Here is a 19393-nt window from a genome sequence, read left to right as displayed (position 1 = left end):
TGTTGCTGCGAAAACAGGATACATTGTTGCTGCGAGGAGAGGATACGTTGTTGCTGCGAGGAGAGGATACGTTGTTGCTGCGAGGAGAGGATACGTTGTTGCTGCGAAGACAGGATACGTTGTTGCTGCGAGGAGAGGATACGTTGTTGCTGCGAGGAGAGGATACGTTGTTGCTGCGAGGAGAGGATACGTTGTTGCTGCGAGGAGAGGATACGTTGTTGCTGCGAGGAGAGGATACGTTGTTGCTGCGAGGAGAGGATACGTTGTTGCTGCGAGGACAGGATACATTGTTGCTGTGAGGAGAGGATACGTTGTTGCTGCGAGGACAGGATACATTGTTGCTGTGAGGAGAGGATACATTGTTGCTGCGAGGAGAGGATACATTGTTGCTGCGAGGAGAGGATACGTTGTTGCTGCGAAGACAGGATACATTGTTGCTGCGAGGAGAGGATACGTTGTTGCTGCGAGGAGAGGATACGTTGTTGCTGCGAAGACAGGATACATTGTTGCTGCGAGGAGAGGATACGTTGTTGCTGCGAGGAGAGGATACGTTGTTGCTGCGAAGACAGGATACGTTGTTGCTGCGAGGAGAGGATACGTTGTTGCTGCGAGGAGAGGATACGTTGTTGCTGCGAGGAGAGGATACGTTGTTGCTGCGAGGAGAGGATACGTTGTTGCTGCGAGGACAGGATACATTGTTGCTGCGAGGACAGGATACATTGTTGCTGTGAGGAGAGGATACGTTGTTGCTGTGAGGAGAGGATACGTTGTTGGCTGGGAATATCCTGCAGAAGACGATACAATACTAGGAAGATGTTCCATGAGACTGGTAGAGATCGATGCAATTCCCCTAATCGATGTTCTCACTACAGACTGCTGAGGTCCGAGGGCCACACATTCTATACCAATGGGCCACATACGGCCCCCGGGCCCCAGGTTGGGCACTCCTCACCAACACTCACAATGGAAGATCTAAGTTTTCCCGTCTCGTTAGGATTTGGCGTATCGCCAGACAGGAGACTTCACTTTCAGTATCGTACCAATGCTGCGTGAGGGGCGGGTCACAATACAACATGTTCATCCAATCAGCTGCAGAACGAGTACGACACGCATGATTTGTACCCAGTGCTGTGCACCTCGGGGGCTGCGAAGGTCCCAGCAGTTGTCAGATGTGTGGGAGTGCCATCAGGAATGAATGGCCGCCGTGTGTCTGCGGGAGGGAATGCGTTTTGGTGCGGTATGGGAAACGTGCCTAGTCTACTATATGAGTCACAACTGCATGCGGAGAACCACGTTGTCCCTCGGCAGGCATGCGGCATTGCTATCAATGTAATCGGCAACGCCAAGCATCTGCAAGTATGTACACCATGCGGGCTGCCACGACACCATGCGGGCTGCCACGACACCATGCGGGCTGCCACACCACCATGCGGGCTGCAACACCACCATGCGGGCTGCAACGACACCATGCGGGCTGCCACACCACCATGCGGGCTGCCACGACACCATGCGGGCTGCCACACCACCATGCGGGCTGCCACGACACCATGCGGGCTGCCACGACACCATGCGGGCTGCCACGACACCATGCGGGCTGCCACGACACCATGCGGGCTGCCACACCACCATGCGGGCTGCCACGACACCATGCGGGCTTCCACACCACCATGCGGGCTGTCACACCACCATGAGGGCTGCCACGACACCATGCGGCTTCCACATCTCCATGCGGTCTTCCACACCCCCATGTGGGCTGCCACGACACCATGTGGGCTGACACGACACCATGCGGGCTGCCACGACACCATGCGGCTTCCACATCTCCATGCGGTCTTCCACACCCCCATGCGGGCTGACACGACACCATGCGGGCTGACACGACACCATGCGGGCTGACACACCACCATGTGGGCTGCCACACCACCATGAGGGCTGCCACGACACCATGCGGGCTGCCACACCACCATACGGGCTGTCACACCACCATGAGGGCTGCCACGACACCATGCGGGCTTCCACACCACCATGCGGGCTGCCACACCACCATACGGGCTGTCACACCACCATGAGGGCTGCCACGACACCATGCGGGCTTCCACACCACCATGCGGGCTGCCACACCACCATGAGGGCTGCCACGACACCACCATGAGGGCTGCCACACCACCATGAGGGCTGCCACGACACCATGCGGGCTTCCACACCACCACGCGGGCTGTCACACCACCATATTGGCTGCCACACTCCATGCGTTTTCATACGGTTCATTTTTGGAAAAGAGCGGCTTATTTTCTGCGTTTGTCGCACGTAGGGCAGCCAATGAAATAGAAGGGGCCGCAGAAGCGCACCTGCGCTCCGTCACACCTATACCTGTAAACCACACCTAGGTATCTGCTGTTACCCAAGAGACTCCTTTCCTCTCCCAGTCTTCTAGTTCTGGGTGGCGGGTGGAAGGGTTGGACCCCCTGCCAGGTTCTGTGTCTCCACTACAGGGATTCACATTCTGTATGTCCTGGACAGAAAATAATGGGAAATGTTGTCACTGAAACAGGAATAGAGGGGGAACCTTCCAATAGGGATTCCCTCACTTTCCTTCCCAGCCTGACTGTCCCTGGCTCCGCCCCTGGCCCCGCCCCTTTGTTAAAAATATTAAGGTACGTAATGAAAATGGAAAGGTTTTATTTAGAAAAAATTTGATGTTGGGGGGAGGGGAGGGATGGAAAATACAAGCAGATCAAACTTCTATTACAGGCTGCAAACTCGATCACAGTCTGCTGGTCGATCATTCTTTCAGTCGCTTTCATTTACTGTATCAAACAATTGAAACTGCTGCGTCCTTTATAGCCATGTGACCCCCCCCCCACCCCACCCAAGCCGCTCATGGTTGGGGGGGGGGACAGCGCCCCTTTAACTTGAAAATGCTGAAAATGAGATTTTTTTTCATTGAAATGACAGAAATGTGAGGAGAAAATCAAATAATAAACACGAGAGACGATGAATCTCATTGTGGAGTGAAGAATCGCGCAGATGGGGCCGGGCGGTGCGATAATTGTCAGCGTTTGTGTTCCAAACAATGCGCCTTTTGTAGTCCGGCGTCCCAATCACACGCACTTGTATGAGAGAGAAATTGCGTCTTTCATGGTGTGTGTGGTGGTGCCATTGTGTGGCTGCGATGAAGGAAGAACGAATGACAGCCTCCAGTGATGACACTGCTGAAAAAACGTGACTGCCGGGCGAAGCCGTTGTACCGTGTAAACCGAGAGGGAGGAGGGGGGGAGGGGGGGAAGCTTCCCGCAGCAATGCTGCACTCATCGTTATTATTTAAGTAATACGTTTAACCCGACATTGGGACTCGGAGCGCAGAGATCGATTAATGGGGGCCCACACTAAGCAAGTTCGGCTCCAGTGCATGCACCTTAGATCAGCCCCCGTGCATGCACCTCAGATCAGCCCCAGTGCATGCACCTCAGATCAGCCCCCGTGCAGGAACCTCAGATCAGCCCCCGTGCAGGAACCTCAGATCAGCCCCCGTGCATGCACCTCAGATCCACCCCCAGTGCATGCACCTCAGATCAGCCCCCGTGCATGCACCTCAGATCAGCCCCCGTGCATGCACCTCAGATCAGCCCCCGTGCAGGAACCTCAGATCAGCCCCAGTGCAGGCACCTCAGATCAGCCCCCGTGCATGCACCTCAGATCAGCCCCCGTGCATGCACCTCAGATCAGCCCCAGTGCAGGCACCTCAGATCAGCCCCCGTGCATGCACCTTAGATCAGCCCCCGTGCATGCACCTCAGATCCATCCCCAGTGCAGGCACCTCAGATCAGCCCCCGTGCAGGAACCTCAGATCAGCCCCAGTGCAGGCACCTCAGATCAGCCCCCGTGCATGCACCTCAGATCAGCCCCCGTGCATGCACCTCAGATCAGCCCCAGTGCAGGCACCTCAGATCAGCCCCCGTGCATGCACCTTAGATCAGCCCCCGTGCATGCACCTCAGATCAGCCCCCGTGCATGCACCTTAGATCAGCCCCCGTGCATGCACCTCAGATCCATCCCCAGTGCAGGCACCTCAGATCCACCCCCAGTGCATGCACCTCAGATCAGCCCCAGTGCATGCACCTCAGATCAGCCCCAGTGCATGCACCTCAGATCAGCCCCCGTGCATGCACCTTAGATCAGCCCCCGTGCATGCACCTCAGATCAGCCCCCGTGCATGCACCTTAGATCAGCCCCAGTGCAGGCACCTCAGATCAGCCCCCGTGCATGCACCTCAGATCAGCCCCCGTGCATGCACCTTAGATCAGCCCTCGTGCATGCACCTCAGATCAGCCCCCATGCATGCACCTTAGATCAGCCCCCGTGCATGCACCTCAGATCCATCCCCAGTGCAGGCACCTCAGATCCACCCCCAGTGCATGCACCTCAGATCAGCCCCAGTGCATGCACCTCAGATCAGCCCCAGTGCATGCACCTCAGATCAGCCCCCGTGCATGCACCTCAGATCAGCCCCAGTGCAGGCACCTCAGATCCATCCCCAGTGCATGCACCTCAGCTCAGCCCCCGTGCATGCACCTCAGATCAGCCCCAGTGCATGCACCTCAGCTCAGCCCCCGTGCATGCACCTCAGATCAGCCCCAGTGCATGCACCTCAGATCCACCCCCAGTGCAGGCACCTCAGATCCATCCCCAGTGCATGCACCTCAGATCAGCCCCAGTGCATGCACCTCAGATCCATCCCCAGTGCATGCACCTCAGATCAGCCCCCAGTGCATGCACCTCAGATCCATCCCCAGTGCATGCACCTCAGATCCATCCCCAGTGCAGGCACCTCAGATCCATCCCCAGTGCAGGCACCTCAGCTCAGCCCCCGTGCATGCACCTCAGATCAGCCCCAGTGCATGCACCTCAGTTCAGCCCCCGTGCAGGCACCTCAGATCCATCCCCAGTGCATGCACCTCAGATCCATCCCCAGTGCATGCACCTCAGATCCATCCCCAGTGCATGCACCTCAGATCCAGCCCCCATGCATGCACCTCAGATCCATCCCCAGTGCATGCACCTCAGATCCTGCCCCCATGCATGCACCTCAGATCTATCCCCAGTGCAGGCACCTCAGATCCAGCCCCCGTGCATGCACCTCAGATCAGCCCCAGTGCATGCACCTCAGATCCATCCCCAGTGCAGGCACTTCACATCCATCCCCAGTGCATGCACCTCAGATCCATCCCTTTACAGGCACCTCAGACCAACTCCATGCATTCATGTCACACCTCAGATCCCCCCAATGCATGCACTTCACACCTCAGATCCCCCCCAATGCATGCACTTCACACCTCAGATCCCCCCCAATGCATGCACTTCACACCTCAGATCCCCCCAATGCATGCACTTCACACCACTTCCCCAACCCCAGTACACGGCACCGCAGTAGGTGCATGGGCTTCCTTAGTACAGTGTATGTACACCCTCCCTACGGGCTGCCAGTAACGTCAGGCAGGTAGGTGAGCCAGGCTGTATGATTGGCAGCAAAGTGCTGTACATGCGCTGGTGGTCAGTGGCTGGTATGGCGCATTATCACCAAGTGTATATAGTGTACGGTTATATATCCTCCTCCGGGAATATATTGTACAACATCTCTCACCCCGGACTCCCCTCACCCCCCGGTCACATCAAAGCCGATTTTGAAAACGTGCCACTTACAGTGAAGTCACATGATTTCAAAATCGGGCGACCCGCTGATTTCAGGTGCGATTTGGAAGACATCCGACACGAACGTCTACACAGACCGCAACAGAAGTAGCGCATGCATCTCATAGCGGACAATAGGCAGCGACTTGGCATACGATTTGTAAGTCGCAAGGCATGCCAAGTCGCTCCCGATGTGGCCGGGGTGTTACACCTTGGGGGGGGGATGCGGAAAGGACTGCCCAATCACACGACCACTGTAATTGGCTGTCCCGGAGGTCACATGACTCGGGGTCTCTAGCAATGACTGGGAGCCGGCGGGACCTGAGCATGTCCTCAGCACAGAAATCCTGGCTGTCCATGGACACATACGTGTGGCGGTTAGAGCCCGCCCTCTCTGCCACCGCACATATGTGTCACGTGGGCAGCAAGAGGATCAGTTAGAATCCTGGATTCAGAGTTTTCCTCTGCTGGGTGACAGAACAGTGTGAGGTCACAGCCCATATATATATATATATATATACAGTCATCACATGATCCGCCAGCGAAATCCTGAGCGCACCGCCGACACCCCAACCGCCGCACAATCCTCGCCGTCCTCCCCCGCATTCGGCGCTCCGATAAATGAACTGTTCGGAGAGGTGCAATCCTAATTGCTTTTCGGCGCTCAGAAACGGTTTGCCGAGCAGCGAGACGCCAGGCAGCGGCCGGGCTAAAAATAGACTCTGTTTATCAATAGAAGGGAGCGAGCGCCAGACAGACGATCCAATGCCAGCGAGCGCCAGATAGGCGATCCGATCCCAGCGAGCGCCAGATAGGCGATCCGATCCCAGCGAGCGCCAGACGGGCGATCCGATCCCAGCGAGCGCCAGACGGGCGATCCGATCCCAGCGAGCGCCAGACGGGCGATCCGATCCCAGCGAGCGCCAGACAGACGATCCAATCCCAGCGAGCGCCAGACAGACGATCCAATCCCAGCGAGCGCCAGACAGACGATCCGATCCCAGCGAGGGCCAGACGGACGATCCGATCCCAGCGAGGGCCAGACGGACGATCCGATCCCAGCGAGGGCCAGACGGACGATCCGATCCCAGCGAGCGCCAGACGGACGATCCGATCCCAGCGAGCGCCAGACAGGCGATCCATTCCCAGCGAGCGCCAGACGGACGATCCGATCCCAGCGAGCGCCAGACGGACGATCCGATCCCAGCGAGCGCCAGACGGGCGATCCGATCCCAGCGAGCGCCAGACGGGCGATCCGATCCCAGCGAGCGCCAGACAGACGATCCGATCCCAGTGAGCGCCGCCGAATACAGAGAAGGCGAGCGAATAACCAGAGAGACGTGCACGCAGGCCGACCAATGCTCCGTGACAGCAACCGGGGGCCTCTCTCCAATCTCTCCAATTTTATCATTTTTAAAATTTCGGGTTTACAAAATTAGTGAAAAAATTCAGTCCTCCTTCCGGCCTCCCCGTCCCCTTTTTTTACCATGTGTCCCCATTGGGGAGATTTCCCTTCACTTCCTATCCCATAGCCAAACAGGAAGTGAGAGGAAATGAAAGGAATCCTTTGATGCTCACCAGAACTAGAGTCCCTATTGGAAGGGAGGGTTGCAACCCCTGTAAACATTTTAGGGGGGTGGTTGCCATCTGTGTCCCATTGGGGAGATTTCCCTTCAGGTCTGGTCCCATAGCCAAACAGGAAGTGAGAGGAAATCCCTGCAAATTAAAGGTATTCCTTGGGGAACCAGAACTAGTGTCCCCATTGGAGGATTTTACCTCTATTACTTCTCTGGGGACTTTCGATGATAATGATAAAGAGTACCAATAGAGAGGGGGGATCTCCCTAACGGGGGGCACAGGGGGCAATACAGACCTGACAGGGGGTATATATATATCAATCTTTGTTTGGATAAATTCATTCCACTGTAAATAAAGTTCATTGATACAAACGGTTCATTTATTTAAAATTTGAATTAATTCCGCGTACCTGCTATATAATGGTTCTACACAGTGCAGCCCCCGATCCTCCTCCTCTGGGGTCCCCCACCGGCGTTTCTGGCTCCTCCCTCCTGCCTACAGAGCGCCCCCTATAGGAAGGCACAGATTATAACATAGAGCGCCCCCTATAGGAAGGCACAGAGTATAACATAGAGCGCCCCCTATAGGAAGGCAAAGAGTATAACATAGAGCGCCCCTATAGGAAGGTACAGAGTATAACGTAGAGCGCCCCTATAGGAAGGCACAGAGTATAACATAGAGCGCCCCCTATAGGAAGGCACAGAGTATAACGTAGAGCGCCCCTATAGGAAGGCACAGAGTATAACATAGAGCGCCCCCTATAGGAAGAGACAGAGTATAACGTAGAGCGCCCCCTATAGGAAGGTACAGAGTATAACGTAGAGCGCCCCCTATAGGAAGGCACAGAGTATAACATAGAGCGCCCCCTATAGGAAGGCACAGAGTATAACATAGAGCGCCCCCTATAGGAAGGCACAGAGTATAACCTAGAGCGCCCCCTATAGGAAGACACAGAGTATAACATAGAGCGCCCCCTATAGGAAGACACAGAGTATAACATAGAGCGCCCCCTATAGGAAGACACAGAGTATAACGTAGAGCGCCCCCTATAGGAAGGCACAGAGTATAACCTAGAGCGCCCCCTATAGGAAGGCACAGAGTATAACCTAGAGCGCCCCCTATAGGAAGACACAGAGTATAACATAGAGCGCCCCCTATAGGAAGACACAGAGTATAACATAGAGCGCCCCCTATAGGAAGGCACAGAGTATAACCTAGAGCGCCCCCTATAGGAAGACACAGAGTATAACATAGAGCGCCCCCTATAGGAAGACACAGAGTATAACATAGAGCGCCCCCTATAGGAAGACACAGAGTATAACATAGAGCGCCCCCTATAGGAAGGTACAGAGTATAACGTACAGCGCCCCCTATAGGAAGGCACAGAGTATAACCTAGAGCACCCCCTATAGGAAGGCACAGAGTATAACATAGAGCGCCCCCTATAGGAAGAGACAGAGTATAACATAGAGCGCCCCCTATAGGAAGAGACAGAGTATAACATAGAGCGCCCCCTATAGGAAGAGACAGAGTATAACATAGAGCGCCCCCTATAGGAAGGCACAGAGTATAACGTAGAGCGCCCCTATAGGAAGGCACAGAGTATAACATAGAGCGCCCCTATAGGAAGGTACAGAGTATAACGTAGAGCGCCCCCTATAGGAAGGCACAGAGTATAACATAGAGCGCCCCCTATAGGAAGGCACAGAGTATAACATAGAGCGCCCCCTATAGGAAGGCACAGAGTATAACCTAGAGCGCCCCCTATAGGAAGACACAGAGTATAACCTAGAGCGCCCCTATAGGAAGGCACAGAGTATAACATAGAGCGCCCCTATAGGAAGGCACAGAGTATAACATAGAGCGCCCCTATAGGAAGGCACAGAGTATAACGTAGAGCGCCCCCTATAGGAAGGCACAGAGTATAACGTAGAGCGACCCCTATAGGAAGAGACAGAGTATAACATAGAGCGCCCCCTATAGGAAGACACAGAGTATAACGTAGAGCGCCCCCTATAGGAAGACACAGAGTATAACGTAGAGCGCCCCCTATAGGAAGACACAGAGTATAATGTAGAGCGCCCCCTATAGGAAGACACAGAGTATAACATAGAGCGCCCCCTATAGGAAGACACAGAGTATAACATAGAGCGCCCCCTATAGGAAGACACAGAGTATAACATAGAGCGCCCCTATAGGAAGACACAGAGTATAACATAGAGCGCCCCCTATAGGAAGACACAGAGTATAACATAGAGCGCCCCCTATAGGAAGACACAGAGTATAACATAGAGCGCCCCCTATAGGAAGACACAGAGTATAACGTACAGCGCCCCCTATAGGAAGACACAGAGTATAATGTAGAGCGCCCCCTATAGGAAGACACAGAGTATAACATAGAGCGCCCCCTATAGGAAGACACAGAGTATAACATAGAGCGCCCCCTATAGGAAGACACAGAGTATAACGTACAGCGCCCCCTATAGGAAGACACAGAGTATAATGTAGAGCGCCCCCTATAGGAAGACACAGAGTATAACATAGAGCGCCCCTATAGGAAGACACAGAGTATAACGTAGAGCGCCCCCTATAGGAAGACACAGAGTATAACATAGAGCGCCCCCTATAGGAAGGCACAGAGTATAACGTAGAGCGCCCCCTATAGGAACACACAGAGTATAACATAGAGCGCCCCCTATAGGAAGACACAGAGTATAACATAGAGCGCCCCCTATAGGAAGGCACAGAGTATAACATAGAGCGCCCCCTATAGGAAGGTACAGAGTATAACATAGAGCGCCCCTATAGGAAGACACAGAGTATAACATAGAGCGACCCCTATAGGAAGACACAGAGTATAACATAGAGCGCCCCTATAGGAAGACACAGAGTATAACGTAGAGCGCCCCTATAGGAAGACACAGAGTATAACATAGAGCGCCCCCTATAGGAAGGCACAGAGTATAACATAGAGCGCCCCCTATAGGAAGGCACAGAGTATAAAGTAGAGCGCCCCCTATAGGAAGACACAGAGTATAACATAGAGCGCCCCCTATAGGAAGACACAGAGTATAACGTAGAGCGCCCCCTATAGGAAGACACAGAGTATAACATAGAGCGCCCCCTATAGGAAGGCACAGAGTATAACGTAGAGCGCCCCCTATAGGAAGGCACAGAGTATAAAGTAGAGCGCCCCTATAGGAAGGTACAGAGTATAACATAGAGCGCCCCCTATAGGAAGACACAGAGTATAACGTAGAGCGCCCCCTATAGGAAGGCACAGAGTATAAAGTAGAGCGCCCCCTATAGGAAGACACAGAGTACAACGTAGAGCGCCCCCTATAGGAAGACAGAGTATAACATAGAGCGCCCCTATAGGAAGATAAAATTCCTTCTGCCTTTAGAATCTCTGTAAATCGCTTCCTTCCCCTGCCCAGGACTACATGCCCCATGAGGCATTGCTCCTCGCACATTCACTAGTTCCATGAGACGTTCGAGGTTCACGGTTCACTGAGATGTTCCAGGTTCACGGTTCTATGAGACGTTTGAGGTTCACGGTTCCATGAGACGTTCGAGGTTCACGGTTCCATGAGACATTCGCACGGTCACGGTTCCATGAGACATTCAAGGTTCACGGTTCCATGAGACATTCGAGGTTCCATGAGACGTTCGAGGTTCACAGTTACATGAGACATTCGCACGGTCACGGTTCCATGAGACGTTCCAGGTTTACTGTTCCATGAGACGTTCGAGGTTCACGGTTCCATGAGACATTCGAGGTTCACGGTTCCATGAGACGTTCGAGGTTCCATGAGACGTTCGAGGTTCGCGGTTCCATGAGACATTCGCACGGTCACGGTTCCATGAGACATTCGAGGTTCACGGTTCCATGAGACGTTCGAGGTTCGCCGGTTCCATGAGACGTTCGAGGTTCGCGGTTCCATGAGACATTCGTACGGTCACGGTTCCATGAGACATTCGAGGTTCACGGTTCCATGAGACGTTCGAGGTTCGCCGGTTCCATGAGACATTCGCACGGTCACGGTTCCATGAGACGTTCGAGGTTCGCGCTGCGTCCACATACAATAATGAAGCGCAGGCGGCAGATTTCTATGAACTTTGATCCCCGATCCGCTGTGGCTTGTTTGTTGGGTCGATGTAGATTGGTTTCCAGTCATGGCCGCCTGTGACCACGCTTCATATGACATCACAAACACGGCTCTGACTTGGACTTCATGGCCTTTACTGCGCGGTGTCAGTCTGCAGGGAAAACACAATTCTGGTGATGGAGCGCCATCTGCTGCAACTTCCACACAACTGCAGTCACTCTTCTATGAGGCAGATCGCACTTCAGAGGCTTCCTTCTTCCCACGGAGGCCAGGGAGAGTGAGAGCCGAACACAGAAGTGATGCAATGAACATCACATCTGTGTTCATTCTAGCTACAGCTGTAGTCAAAAAACTTATGGTGGGAGACCCAGGAGGACCCCACCGCTGACACAGAAATATGGGAGGAGACCCAGGAGGACCCCACCGCTGACACAGAAATATGGGAGGAGACCCAGGAGGACCCCACCGCTGACACAGAAATATGGGAGGAGACCCAGGAGGACCCCACCGCTGACACAGAAATATGTAAGAGACCCAGGAGGACCCCACCGCTGACACAAAAATATGGGAGGAGACCCAGGAGGATCCCACTGCTGACACAAAAATATGGGAGGAGACCCAGGAGGACCCCACCGCTGACACAAAAATATGGGAGGAGACCCAGGAGGACCCCACAGCTGACACAGAAATATGGGGGGAGACCCAGGAGGACCCCACTGCCGACACAGAAATACGGTAGGAGACCCAGGAGGACCCCACTGCCGACACAGAAATACGGTAGGAGACCCAGGAGGACCCCACAGCTGACACAGAAATATGGGGGGACACCCAGGAGGACCCCACTGCTGACACAGAAAAATGGGAGGAGACCCAGGAGGACCCCACCGCTGACACAGAAATATGGTAGGAGACCCAGGAGGACCCTACCGCTGACACAGAAATATGGTAGGAGACCCAGGAGGACCGGACCGCTGACACAGAAATAGGGGAGGAGACCTGCTGGGAGGACCCCACTGCCGACACAGAAATATGGGAGGAGACCCGGGAGGACCCCACCGCTGACACAGAAATATGGGGGGAGACCCAGGAGGACCCCACCGCCGACACAGAAATACGGTAGGAGACCCAGGAGGACCCCACAGCTGACACAGAAATATGGGTGGAGACCCAGGAGGACCCCACCGCTGACACAGAAATATGGTAGGAGACCCAGGAGGACCCTACCGCTGACACAGAAATATGGTAGGAGACCCAGGAGGACCCCACTGCCGACACAGAAATATGGGGGGAGACCCAGGAGGACCCCACTGCTGACACAGAAATATGGGAGGAGACCCAGGAGGACCCCACCGCTGACACAGAAATATGGTAGGAGACCCAGGAGGACCCCACTGCTGACACAGAAATAGGGGAGGAGACCTGCTGGGAGGACCCCACTGCCGACACAGAAATATGGGAGGAGACCCAGGAGGACCCTACCGCTGACACAGAAATAGGGGAGGAGACCCAGGAGAACCGGACCGCTGACACAGAAATATGGTAGGAGACCCAGGAGGACCCTACCGCTGACACAGAAATATGGTAGGAGACCCAGGAGGACCGGACCGCTGACACAGAAATAGGGGAGGAGACCTGCTGGGAGGACCCCACTGCCGACACAGAAATATGGGAGGAGACCCGGGAGGACCCCACCGCTGACACAGAAATATGGGGGGAGACCCAGGAGGACCCCACCGCCGACACAGAAATACGGTAGGAGACCCAGGAGGACCCCACAGCTGACACAGAAATATGGGAGGAGATCCAGGAGGACCCCACTGCCGACACAGAAATACGGTAGGAGACCCAGGAGGACCCCACTGCCGACACAGAAATACGGTAGGAGACCCAGGAGGACCCCACAGCTGACACAGAAATATGGGGGGAGACCCAGGAGGACCCCACTGCTGACACAGAAATATGGGAGGAGACCCAGGAGGACCACACCGCTGACACAGAAATATGGTAGGAGACCCAGGAGGACCCCACTGCTGACACAGAAATAGGGGAGGAGACCTGCTGGGAGGACCCCACTGCCGACACAGAAATATGGGAGGAGACCCGGGAGGACCCCACCGCTGACACAGAAATATGGGGGGAGACCCAGGAGGACCCCACCGCCGACACAGAAATACGGTAGGAGACCCAGGAGGACCCCACTGCTGACACAGAAATATGGGAGGAGACCCAGGAGGACCCCACTGCTGACACAGAAATATGGGAGGAGATCCAGGAGGACCCCACTGCTGACACAGAAATATGGGAGGAGATCCAGGAGGACCCCACCGCTGACACAGAAATATGGGGGGAGACCGAGGAGGACCCCACCGCTGACACAGAAATATGGGAGGAGATCCAGGAGGACCCCACCGTTGACACAGAAATATGGGGGGAGACCCAGGAGGACCCCACTGCTGACACAGAAATACGGTAGGAGACCCGGGAGGACCCCACCGCTGACACAGAAATATGGTAGGAGACCCGGGAGGACCCCACCGCTGACACAGAAATATGGGGGGAGACCCAGGAGGACCCCACTGCTGACACAGAAATATGGGGGGAGACCCAGGAGGACCCCACCGCTGACACAGAAATATGGGAGGAGACCCAGGAGGACCCCACCGCTGACACAGAGACATATTGAAAGTCAGATTGGAGTTTGCCAAAACTTACCTGAGGAACCACAATCCTTCTGGGAGAATGTTCTGGGGACAGACGGAACAAAATGGCAACTCCCTCCAGTCACACATGGTGGGGGTCACAGTCCCTCCAGTCACACATGGTGGGGGGGTCACAGTCCCTCCAGTCACACATGGTGGGGGGTCACAGTCCCTCCAGTTACACATGGTGGGGGGTCACAGTCCCTCCAGTCACACATGGTGGGGGGGTCACAGTCCCTCCAGTCACACATGGTGGGGGGGTCACAGTCCCTCCAGTCACACATGGTGGGGGGGTCACAGTCCCTCCAGTCACACATGGTGGGGGGTCACAGTCCCCCCAGTCACACATGGTGGGGTGTCACAGTCCCCCCAGTCACACATGGTGGGGGGTCACAGTCCCCCCAGTCACACATGGTGGGGGGTCACAGTCCCTCCAGTTACACATGGTGGGGGGGTCACACTCCCTCCAGTCACACATGGTGGGGGGGTCACAGTCCCTCCAGTCACACATGGTGGGGGGTCACAGTCCCTCCAGTCACACATGGTGGGGGGTCACAGTCCCCCCAGTCACACATGGTGGGGGGTCACAGTCCCTCCAGTCACACATGGTGGGGGCTCAAAATCCCTCCAGTCACACATGGTGGGGGGTCACAGTCCCTCCAGTCACGCATGGTGGGGGGTCACAGTCCCTCCAGTCACGCATGGTGGGGGGTCACTGATGGTTTGGGGTGGCTTTGCTGCGTCAGGCACTGGATGTCTTGGCATTATGAAATCTGAAGACCACCAAAGAATTCTGGGGTGCAATGTAGGGCCCGGAGTCAGAAAGTTGGGTCTCCAATGTCAGAGGTCATGGGTCTTCCAGCAGGACAATGACCCCAAAGCACACGTCACAAAGCCCCCAGAAATGGTGTCAGACAAAGCGCTGGAGAGGACTGAACTGGCCAGCAATGAGTCCAGATCTCCATCCCATAGAGCTCCTGTGGAGAGATCTCAGACCAGCAGTTGGGAAAAGGAACCTTCCAATCTGAGAGACCCGGAGCAGTTGGGGAAAGGAACCCTTCCAATCTGAGAGACCCGGAGCAGTTGGGGAAAGGAACCTTCCAATCTGAGAGACCCGGAGCAGTTGGGAAAAGGAACCCTTCCAATCCGAGAGACCCGGAGCAGTTGGGAAAAGGAACCTTCCAATCTGAGAGACCCGGAGCAGTTGGGAAAAGGAACCTTCCAATCTGAGAGACCCGGAGCAGTTGGGAAAAGGAACCTTCCAATCTGAGAGACCCGGAGCAGTTGGGAAAAGGAACCTTCCAATCTGAGAGACCCGGAGCAGTTGGGGAAAGGACCCCTTCCAATCTGAGAGACCCGGAGCAGTTGGGAAAAGGAACCTTCCAATCTGAGAGACCCGGAGCAGTTGGAGGAAGAAGAGCGATCCAAAATTACAGTAGAGGTGGAAGAAACTTGTTGATGGTGACAGGAAGCCATTGGTTTCAGGGATTTTTTTCCAAGGGCTGTGCTACCAAATATTACATGGAGGGTGCCAATAATTCTGTCCGGTCCGTTATTGGGGATTTGCGTGGAATGGATCAGATTTGGCTTTTTGTTTCTCCACTTTTTTGTGTCACCAAAACAAACCAAAGAAATAAACATGAGAATGCCGACACATTTGTAATTGCAGAAGGTTTTGGGGTGAAGTGGGGCGTTATCTGACAGAAATGCAGAGGAGGGGTCATAATTTTTGGCCATGACTGTAGGTGAGATCAGTACATGGATATTTACTGGTCTCCCTCACCTTTACCGACCAACACCCGCCAGATGCACAGGTCATATTTACCAGAAGCCTGGTAAATTTTGCATGGTGGGGGGGACACTGCTGGGTCTACAGGCATCCCATCACTTATTTATTTTATTTCAGGTACTTATATAGCGCCATCAATTTATGTAGCGCTTTACATACATATTGTACATTCACATCAGTCCCCGCCCCCGAGGAGCGTACAATCTAAGGTCCCTAACTCACATTCATAGATACACATACTAGGGTCAATTTAGACAGGATCCAATTCACCTTCCAGCATGTCTTTGGAGTGTGGGGGGGAAACTGGAGGAAACCTACGCAGGCACGGGGAGAACTTGCAAACTCCAGGCAGGTGGTGCCATGATTGGGATTCAAACCAACGACTTGAGTACTGCCAGGCGGAAGGGCTAACCATTTAGCCACTTCCACCTGGCATCCAGCCTGGGGTGTGTATAGGACCCCCCTTGCTGACACATGCTTCCCCCCGCTGGGAGTGCCTGTTTTTAATTCGTTGCTTGTAGTTCTGCATCTTCATGGATAACAGTACAGGCTGTAGGACCTCTCCATGGTTCCTCAGTCTAGTGATCCTCTCTATGGGCCCTCAGCACGATCTGGCCAGTCTGGTGGGTTTAGTGGTGAGCCCGTCTGTGTGAGCGACTTTAATTCATAACACGGCAAAAGCTAAAAACAAAAACCGCCCCCATGTTGAGAAGGATGAAAGCAGCTGATGGAGGCGGGTTGGCCATGTCCCCATGCATCTCCATTTCCATTGTGAATTTTCTCCTCCTAATTTCCAAAGGCATTAAATAGGAATTTTCTGGGATGGCGGAAGGCCTTTTCGACACACATTTGCCCATAAATCGCACCACGCTCCATGGCGGACTATCACAAGCAACGATCGGCATGAAAAAGAAAAGTAATTTCCAGAGATAGGACGATGGTTGGATATCAGAGCTAGACACGTGCCATTCGTTTTGTTACAAATCGGAATGCGGAAGAAACTTTCATTATTCGGAGATTCAGCAGACTCCATCAAGGATCCTTCCCTCCCCACCTCCATCAATGAGCCTTCCCTCCACATCTCCATCAATGAGCCTTCCCTTCCCACCTCCATCAATGAGCCTTCCCTCCCCACCTCCATCAATGAGCCTTCCCTCCACATCTTCATCAATGAGCCTTCCCTCCACATCTCCATCAATGAGCCTTCCCTCTACATCTCCATCAATGAGCCTTCCCTCCACATCTCCATCAATGAGCCTTCCCTCTACATTTCCATCAAGGAGCCTTCCCTCCACGTCTCCATCAAGGAGCCTTCCCTCCACATCTCCATCAATGAGCCTTCCCTCCACATCTCCATCAATGAGCCTTCCCTCCACGTCTCCATCAAGGAGCCTTCCCTCCACATCTCCATCAATGAGCCTTCCCTCCACATCTCCATCAATGAGCCTTCCCACCTCCATCAATGAGCCTCCCCACCTCCATCAATAAACTTTCTCTCCCCACCTCCATCAATGAGCCTTCCCTCCCCACCTCCATTAAGGAGCCTTCCCTCCCCACCTCCATCATTGAGCCTCTCCCCACCTCCATCAAGGAGCCTTCCCTCCACATCTCCATCAATGAGCCTTCCCTCTACATCTCCATCAAGGAGCCTTCCCTCTACATCTCCATCAATGAGCCTTCCCTCCACATCTCCATCAATGAGCCTTCCCTCCACATCTCCATCAATGAGCCTTCCCTCTACATCTCCATCAAGGAGCCTTCCCTCCACGTCTCCATCAAGGAGCCTTCCCTCCACATCTCCATCAATGAGCCTTCCCTCCACATCTCCATCAATGAGCCTTCCCTCCACATCTCCATCAATGAGCCTTCCCACCTCCATCAATGAGCCTCCCCACCTCCATCAATAAACTTTCTCTCCCCACCTCCATCAATGAGCCTTCCCTCCCCACCTCCATTAAGGAGCCTTCCCTCCCCACCTCCATCATTGAGCCTCTCCCCACCTCCATCAAGGAGTCTTCCCTCTCCACCTCCATCAATGAGCCTCTCCCCCACCTCCATCAAGGAGCCTTCCTCCACACCTCCATCAATGAGCCTTTCCTCCCTGCCTCCATCATTGAGCCTTAGCATCCCATGACCCTGTCACCGGTTGGCCTGTTTTCCTTCTTTGGACCACTTTTGATTGGTCCTGACCACTGCAGACCGGGAACATCCCACAAGAGCTGCAGGTTTGGAGTTGCTCTGACCCCATTGTCTAGACCAGCAATGGGCAAACTACGGCCCGCGGGCCGTATACGGCCCGGCGGACCTTTTAATCCGGCCCGCGGAGCTAGGCTCCCGCAAGGCCAGTGGTCGGCAAGCCGCGGCTCTTTACAAATTTAGATGCGGCTCTCCTGTGTGCCGGGCGCCCGCTCCCCTCCCTCCTCTCCCCTCCCTCCTCTCCTCCTCTCCCCTCCCCTCCTCTCCTCTCGGATGGCCGCCCCCCCTCTCGGATGGCCGCCCCCCTCCCTCCTCTCGGACGTCAGGACTCTGCAGCTGTCAGGATGTAGGCGGGGCAGCGTGACGAACTCCTCTCACAGTCCTCCCTGAAGACCAGAACGGCGCGGGAATACGAGAGGAACGCGCGGACCAAAGGTAAGTGAATTGACACAGGGGGGGGACTTACTATATGGGGGATGAATTACTATATGGGGGACTTACTATATGGGGAATGAATTACTATATGGAGGACTTACTATATGGGGAATGAATTACTATATGGAGGACTTACTATATGGGGAATGAATTACTATATGGAGGACTTACTATATGGGGAATGAATTACTATATGGGGGACTTACTATATGGGGGATGAATTACTATATGGAGGATGAATTAATATGGGGGATGAATTACTATGTGGGGGATGAATTACTATATGGGGGATGAATTACTATATGGGGGATGAATTAATATGGGGGATGAATTACTATGTGGGGGATGAATTACTATATGGGGGATGAATTACTATGGGGGATGAATTACTATATGGGGGATGAATTACTATGGGGGATGAATTACTATAGGGGGGATGAATTACTATGGGGGACGAATTACTATATGGGGGACGAATTACTATATGGGGGACGAATTACTATATGGGGGACGAATTACTATATGGGGGATGAATTACTATGGGGGATGAATTACTATATGGGGGATGAATTACTATGGGGGATGAATTACTATATGGGGGATTAATTACTATATGGGGGATGAATTACTATGGGGGATGAATTACTATGGGGGATGAATTACTATATGGGGGATGAATTACTATGGGGGATTAATTACTATGGGGGATTAATTACTATGCTTACTATGGGGGAATATTACTATACTTACTATGGATGACACATACACATCATTCATCTACTCTTGGTCCGGCCCCCGGGTCCAATATATGAACCCATTGCGGCCCTCAAGTCAAAAAGTTTGCCCACCCCTGGTCTAGACACTTCAATCTGGTCCTTGTCAGAGTCCCTCCAATCCTT

The 19393-nt window shown here is 54.0% G+C and overlaps 1 protein-coding gene across 1 annotated transcript in view; it reads left to right on the top strand.

Moving 5' to 3' along the window:
• The window catches only part of LOC149443918 (connector enhancer of kinase suppressor of ras 2-like), a 181954-nt gene that overhangs the window by 136321 nt on the left and 26240 nt on the right, over nucleotides 1–19393 (top strand).

The sequence above is a fragment of the Staurois parvus genome, unplaced genomic scaffold (assembly GCF_062004578.1).
Source record: "Staurois parvus isolate SC_StPar_1 unplaced genomic scaffold, SC_StPar_1.0 ptg000826l, whole genome shotgun sequence".
NCBI classification, from domain to species: Eukaryota; Metazoa; Chordata; class Amphibia; order Anura; family Ranidae; genus Staurois; species Staurois parvus.
Note: the sequence above shows the minus strand (reverse complement) of the source record. Positions and strands in the feature narration are given on the sequence as shown.